This window comes from Lampetra fluviatilis, chromosome 16 (assembly GCF_964198595.1).
Source record: "Lampetra fluviatilis chromosome 16, kcLamFluv1.1, whole genome shotgun sequence".
Taxonomy (NCBI): domain Eukaryota; kingdom Metazoa; phylum Chordata; class Hyperoartia; order Petromyzontiformes; family Petromyzontidae; genus Lampetra; species Lampetra fluviatilis.
The window spans coordinates 10,491,543-10,497,375 of NC_136290.1; positions in this window are offsets into that span (position 1 = coordinate 10,491,543).

Below are 5,833 nucleotides of genomic sequence, written 5' to 3' on the forward strand. Positions count from 1 at the left end.
AAACATTTTGTTTCGGAAAAGCGCCTTCATTTCGGCAAGGCTGAAAAAGTACAGAGTCGTCTTAACATTATTGAAAGAACATAAGTGACCAAAAAACAAATCTTTAAGCTCTTGTTCATTTACTTATAAGATGACTGTTACCTATGGTAAAAAGTGGCAAACATGTTAACACTATATCTCTGTCGTATACCTGTAAAAAGCATCTAGCCTAACCTGAACTGCCGTTTGTAACTTTCATCTGTAGCAATTAGCAAAACGTTCCTGTAACAGAAAAATAAATGTTTTGTCTCACGTCGTCTTGGCTGGATTATTACCTTTGAAACTTTTCGATTGTCACTCGGCTTGCAGGTTGCGTGAAGTGGGGGAAAGTGTGGCTACCTTGGAGTTCTTCCGAGGCTCTCACCCTCTTTTTGGAATCCGTTGACCCAGCAGTGGTCTGAACAGATAATTCAGGGGCCGGCACCTTTACCTATTGAAAGGTTTACATCTGGAAAAGGTTTTCTTTTTTAAATATTGACTTAGATAAACATTTCTATAGTAAACATTTTACAATACTGGCTTTCAAATAAAAACAAAACCAAGAGAATTATTCAAATTTAAATTACAAATTATAGAGTTACAAGTGTGTATTTTCTTCTCCAAGAGTAAAAGGGTAGGCACGTTAATTTTTTGTTATTATTCTTGGGTGTTTTTCTTTCTCTCCGATCTATTCTCGTTGTGCTATTGGCATAATGTCTCACGACAACGAACCCATTCGGAAATCTGTCAAAACAGTGGATTGCCCCATGTATCAGAAAACAACTGGGAGATTTCTTTCATTGGAAAAATCCTACAAGTGGGCCTGGTTTTCCTTTAAATAATCGGGTTGCACTTTCCCCCCCCCCCCATGCATAGTCTGCTATGAGGTTATCGCATGGCAATTTAAACTAACATCGTAATTCGCAGAGCCGGAATTTACCATAATTGAACACAAACCCAAAGATGTTCAGTCATTGCTGCACTTGACAACTCGGCTGAATGACGGTTAGCTGAGATACCTGGCCACTTTCGTTGTATATTTTTAAATCTGCACATTTTCTCCTTTTATAAAGTTAACATTTGCCCAGCATTAAAAAGAAAATACGTGCCAGTATGTTCGCATCTGAAAATGCCTTACCCTGCCTCCATCCTCGCCACGTGTAGAGCCAGGTCCGCACCCGAACAGATCAGTTGCACAACAACATCGCCGAGCAGATCGATGGATGCAAGTAGAGTGCGCCTCTACGATAAGAAACCGGGTGTGCAGCTGGAACGATTCGGTTGCATGCAACCAAGTTGCGCAACTGATGGTTCGGGTGTCAACTTGGCCTAAGGCCGTGGTTCAAACGGAATCGTTGATCACGCATAACGGAACATAATGGCCATTGTGCTTAGTCGGGTTTCCATCTGTCCAGGTTTGACCCGGACAGTCCAGGATTTGGGATCTATGTTCCAGTGGCAGGAATCGATTTGTGCCAAGATCTGGCATCGGCATTGTGTTGAACTTAATTACATTCGAATGCACAATATTGATTTGACCTCGGCTGACTGTGGAATAGATGTGGACGCCAATCGCTAGGTTTAACCTTAACGACCGGCAGCCAATGAATCATGGGGTGACACATTGAGGGTAGGCAAGGCCTCGAATTTTTCAAGCAGCTCCCGTTGAAGAATTCTTGCGATTTAAATTTGATGAGTGACTAAAAACAGAAGTGAGGGCACAAGTGCAGTGCCATAGGCATGTTTTCTTCCACGTATCCTTAACATCAGGTCTTGACCTAATGTTAAGGATACGTGGAAGAAAACATTGTCTTGGAATTTAATTTTCATCATCGGCAATGATTAATCCACTGTTGGATGCAGGCTGCCATCAATTACGAACCTACTCTGGGTTATTGAGTTGAGAGGAGGTTGGGAGCAATAGGATGTGGTGGATGCCTGGACTTTATCTATAGGCTACGTTACGTGCGTTAAGAGTGATCCAGCGAGAACCCACCTTAAGCCATCCACTGACAATTCCGTTTCCTTCTTCCGAACCTGGCGCCTGTATATTTGGAGCTTGAATGTCTCTCTCCCCGTGGTCGCGTGGATTTTTCTCCAGTTACTCCGGTTTTCCCCTCCGCATTTAGAATCAACGTCGCGCGGTTAGAGTATTTTGGCTTCGATACATTTCCACATGCTAAGAAGCCACTTCGTTGAGCTGTCATTTGTGGCCAGGTCGCTTATTAAAACGAGTTATATTACTCAGTGGGGCCTACCTGATAAAAACAAAAAAAAGTAGTTTCGTTTAGATCGTAGACGTGAGGGGCAATAGAAGTACAGCCCAACGGATTTTTGCCCAGAACGCGCATCATCACGAAGCTCAAATTCTTTTTAGTTTTATACGCAGAGTAACATTTTTTAGTGCATGCCAAATATCGTTCGTGCATCGTTGAGCAGTGGCTTTGTAACTTGAATCATTCAAGGTTTAGTGTCTTTATAATTTTTTTTTATAATAACCAGGCGGTGGTGACACGCACGCCTGTAATCCAGCCACCGCGGAGGCAGCAACGAGGGATTGGTGGATCACCGCACAGACTTTGTGATATTCCTTCCCCATGGACATCGAGAGGAAGCCGTGCTCCCTGGCTCGCCAGGAGAAGGCGGTCACAGCGAAACTGTGTAGGGATCGAGCGGTGTGTCCCCCCCCCCCCTCGCACGCGTGGTGGGATTTTCTGCAGGTGCTCCGATTTCCTCCCACGTTGTAAACAACCATTCGTATGATTTGCCATCATCTTAGGAGGTGCGGGGAAAACAACACGCAGCGCGTAACGATGCAAATCCGAAGGAGACGTCGCAAGCGACGCACCACTCCGCTGGCTCCAGACGCGGTTGTCTGGCCTTGAGCACCTGAATGTGATCTTGTAGTTGATGCTCTGCATCTACAGCAGCAGCCATCACGTAAGATGAAGGAAAAGAAGATTGAGGGCTTGGGCTCAGTGATAATGCCCCCCCCCCCCCAACGCGTTACAACACTCCACCACGTGGTGGCAACGAGCAATTGCAAGCAACGAGCGAATAAGGTTGAATATTTTGATTTAAAGCTTTCGTGACTGCAGGGATTCATGTTCTTGGTTCTTTCGGTAAAGTCACGTAGAAGGGAAATAATAAAATAATACAAACATAAAACAATAAAAATTCTCACGACGTTTCGACTGCAACATAAGCAATCGTCATCAGGTGTGAAATCCACAGCAAGAATATATAGGTTGAAGATTGATTAAATCTCTCCACCATGATCCTCTCGGCTCGGGAAATGTGGCTGATGGCAGTGACATTCCCGCAGCATATCGCTCATTAATAATGTCAGCGAATGATTTTTCAATTTGAAATAAACACACGCACAATACACCCGATCTCATCACGTCTGCTAAGCTGTGAAGGTTTAACATGGAGGCTTTCGCGAACAATATTATCCATAAGAGGTTTTTTTGGGGTTAGATCGCGTAAATATAACACGTTCCTTCGGAGTGGGCAGGTAGGAACTTGGTTGGACAGCGCATTCGTGCACGACAGACAAATAATCCCTGGTGGGCAGTGTGGAACCTGTTGTTCCTACCTGTATAATTGCGTCGTTAAACCCGCCACCACCCGACACAGCCAATTAGTAAGGTTCCTCACGTAAACAAAACATGCCAATTCGTCACTAGTACAGCACACCGGTGTGTTGGAGAGCCAACAATCGGAGTACGACGTTTCGCCAGTAACTACGAAGGTTTAAGCCTGGAGAGTTCTGAGGTAGGGTAGCGCAGGTGAAAAAAACCCGTTGTACTCTACTATATTCCCACATGTATGCCCCCCCCCCCTACACCAACTTTGTACGATGCACCGCATGACCAAACAAGAGCCAAACGTTGAGAAAAGCGAGGCAAAAAGTCAGGTCATCTGGACTTTCAAACAGCTTTGGAGCATGACTGATGATGGACCGTGACTGCGTGCAGCTTATTGTTCAAACGCTGTTCAGTATTTGCAGTCCAATATGTAAAAACTACAAAAAAATTCTAACACGTGAACTAGTCCGTATATTTATGTGGAGCGATTTTAACTTTTACCTTGTTTTCATTGCTCGTGTTGAGGTTTTGTGCAACTCTCCCACGCGAAAAGTCGTAAAAATAAATCACCAGTCATGTCACGATTCAACCAGGACTCTCCTCTTCACGGCTCCCCTTGTGCCGTTGATCTCCACGAAACAGGACACATTCTTCAAGCACTAATTTAGCTGGGCAGTGGTCGTGCACGCCTGTCGGATCTGGCACTGCGGAGGCAAGGAGGATTAGCGAATCGCGGAGATTGTCTTAAAACTCCCTTCCTGCGGGTGTTGAAGTGCCATACTTTGGGATTGCCATGCGGCGATAAAGTAACTACAGACTCCATCTGTGTGGGCTGGTGTTGTACCCCTAGCACGCGTGGGTGGCTCCAGTTTCCTCCCACGTGTATTGACACTCATTGATAGGCTGAAATACACGTTCACACACATGGTGCTACAAAATAATGTTAACACTCATATGGGACTATCGTTTTTAATGGAAACAATAACGAATACACTGTACCATAACAAATGTATGTTAATAGCTTCAAAAAGTCAATCTAGACTTGTTCGCCATCGTCAACACGTGCCTGGAATCTTCTCCAGGTGGTTCCCAGAGCCACATTTCTCGTGGTAATGTTGCAAATTCTCAGAAGCGTTAACGTTTTTTTGAAGCACCCTGGCCTTACACGGCCCACGGGCCGGACGTTCCCCACCCATAAAGGAACACTGGAGGCTTGAGCAATTTTTGGTGCCGGTTCACAACCTGGCTGGCTGGTTGGCTTCCAGCTTGCTTGCGGTTCCTCGCATCTTATCCATCGCTCTTCCAGTCTATGTAGCAGAGGTGGGACAAAGTCATTGTTATGCAAGTCCAAGTCGAGTCGCAAGTCATCAAATTCATGACTCGAGTCTGACTCGAGTCCAAGTCACATGACTCGAGTCCACATCTCATAGGTGGGACAAAGTCATTGTTATGCAAGTCCAAGTCGAGTCGCAAGTCATCAAATTCATGACTCGAGTCTGACTCGAGTCCAAGTCACATGACTCGAGTCCACACCTCTGCTATGTAGAGGTTCTTTCGCGCTGTATGCAGGCAACCGTGCTAATCGGAGATGTGGCAGGACAACTAAACACAAAAAAGCTATTCCACAGAAATGAGTTTTCAATCTAGATTTAAAAGTGCTTAGCTCCAGTGGCTTCCTAATATCAGAATGAAGAGCGCTCCAGACGGCCACAGAAATGCATCTCGAAGCGCGCGATGCAGTGACCGTGAAGTGACAGTGAGGATAAAAACAAGTTTATACTGCTTAGGAAGACGAGCAAAAATTTCTAAACGGATTTCGATTATGTGCAGTGTTGTTGTAACGTTCATAAACCCGAGTACATTTCTAATTGTTCACTGTTAATGGTTCTGCCGAGTTAATAGCCCCAATTCAATTATAGGCATCAGAAGGCATGCCAAGCACTAACGAGATGACTATCGGTTATGTTGTAGTCACCAATGTCATCCAATTTGAAACCATTGGGGAATATTGGTTGAAACATTTTAAAATGTAATGTTCATATGATATGCAAATGTGGATATCCACTGCCTGTATTTAAACATTACTGTAATGTTCGTGAAATAATTATTCGCACTCTACTCCGAAACAGCACAAAGTCAACGAAATGTATGACCGTGATATTGAAACTGCACCGCTTGTGAAACCACACACACGCTCAGACAAAAAGGCACGCACAACACGCGCA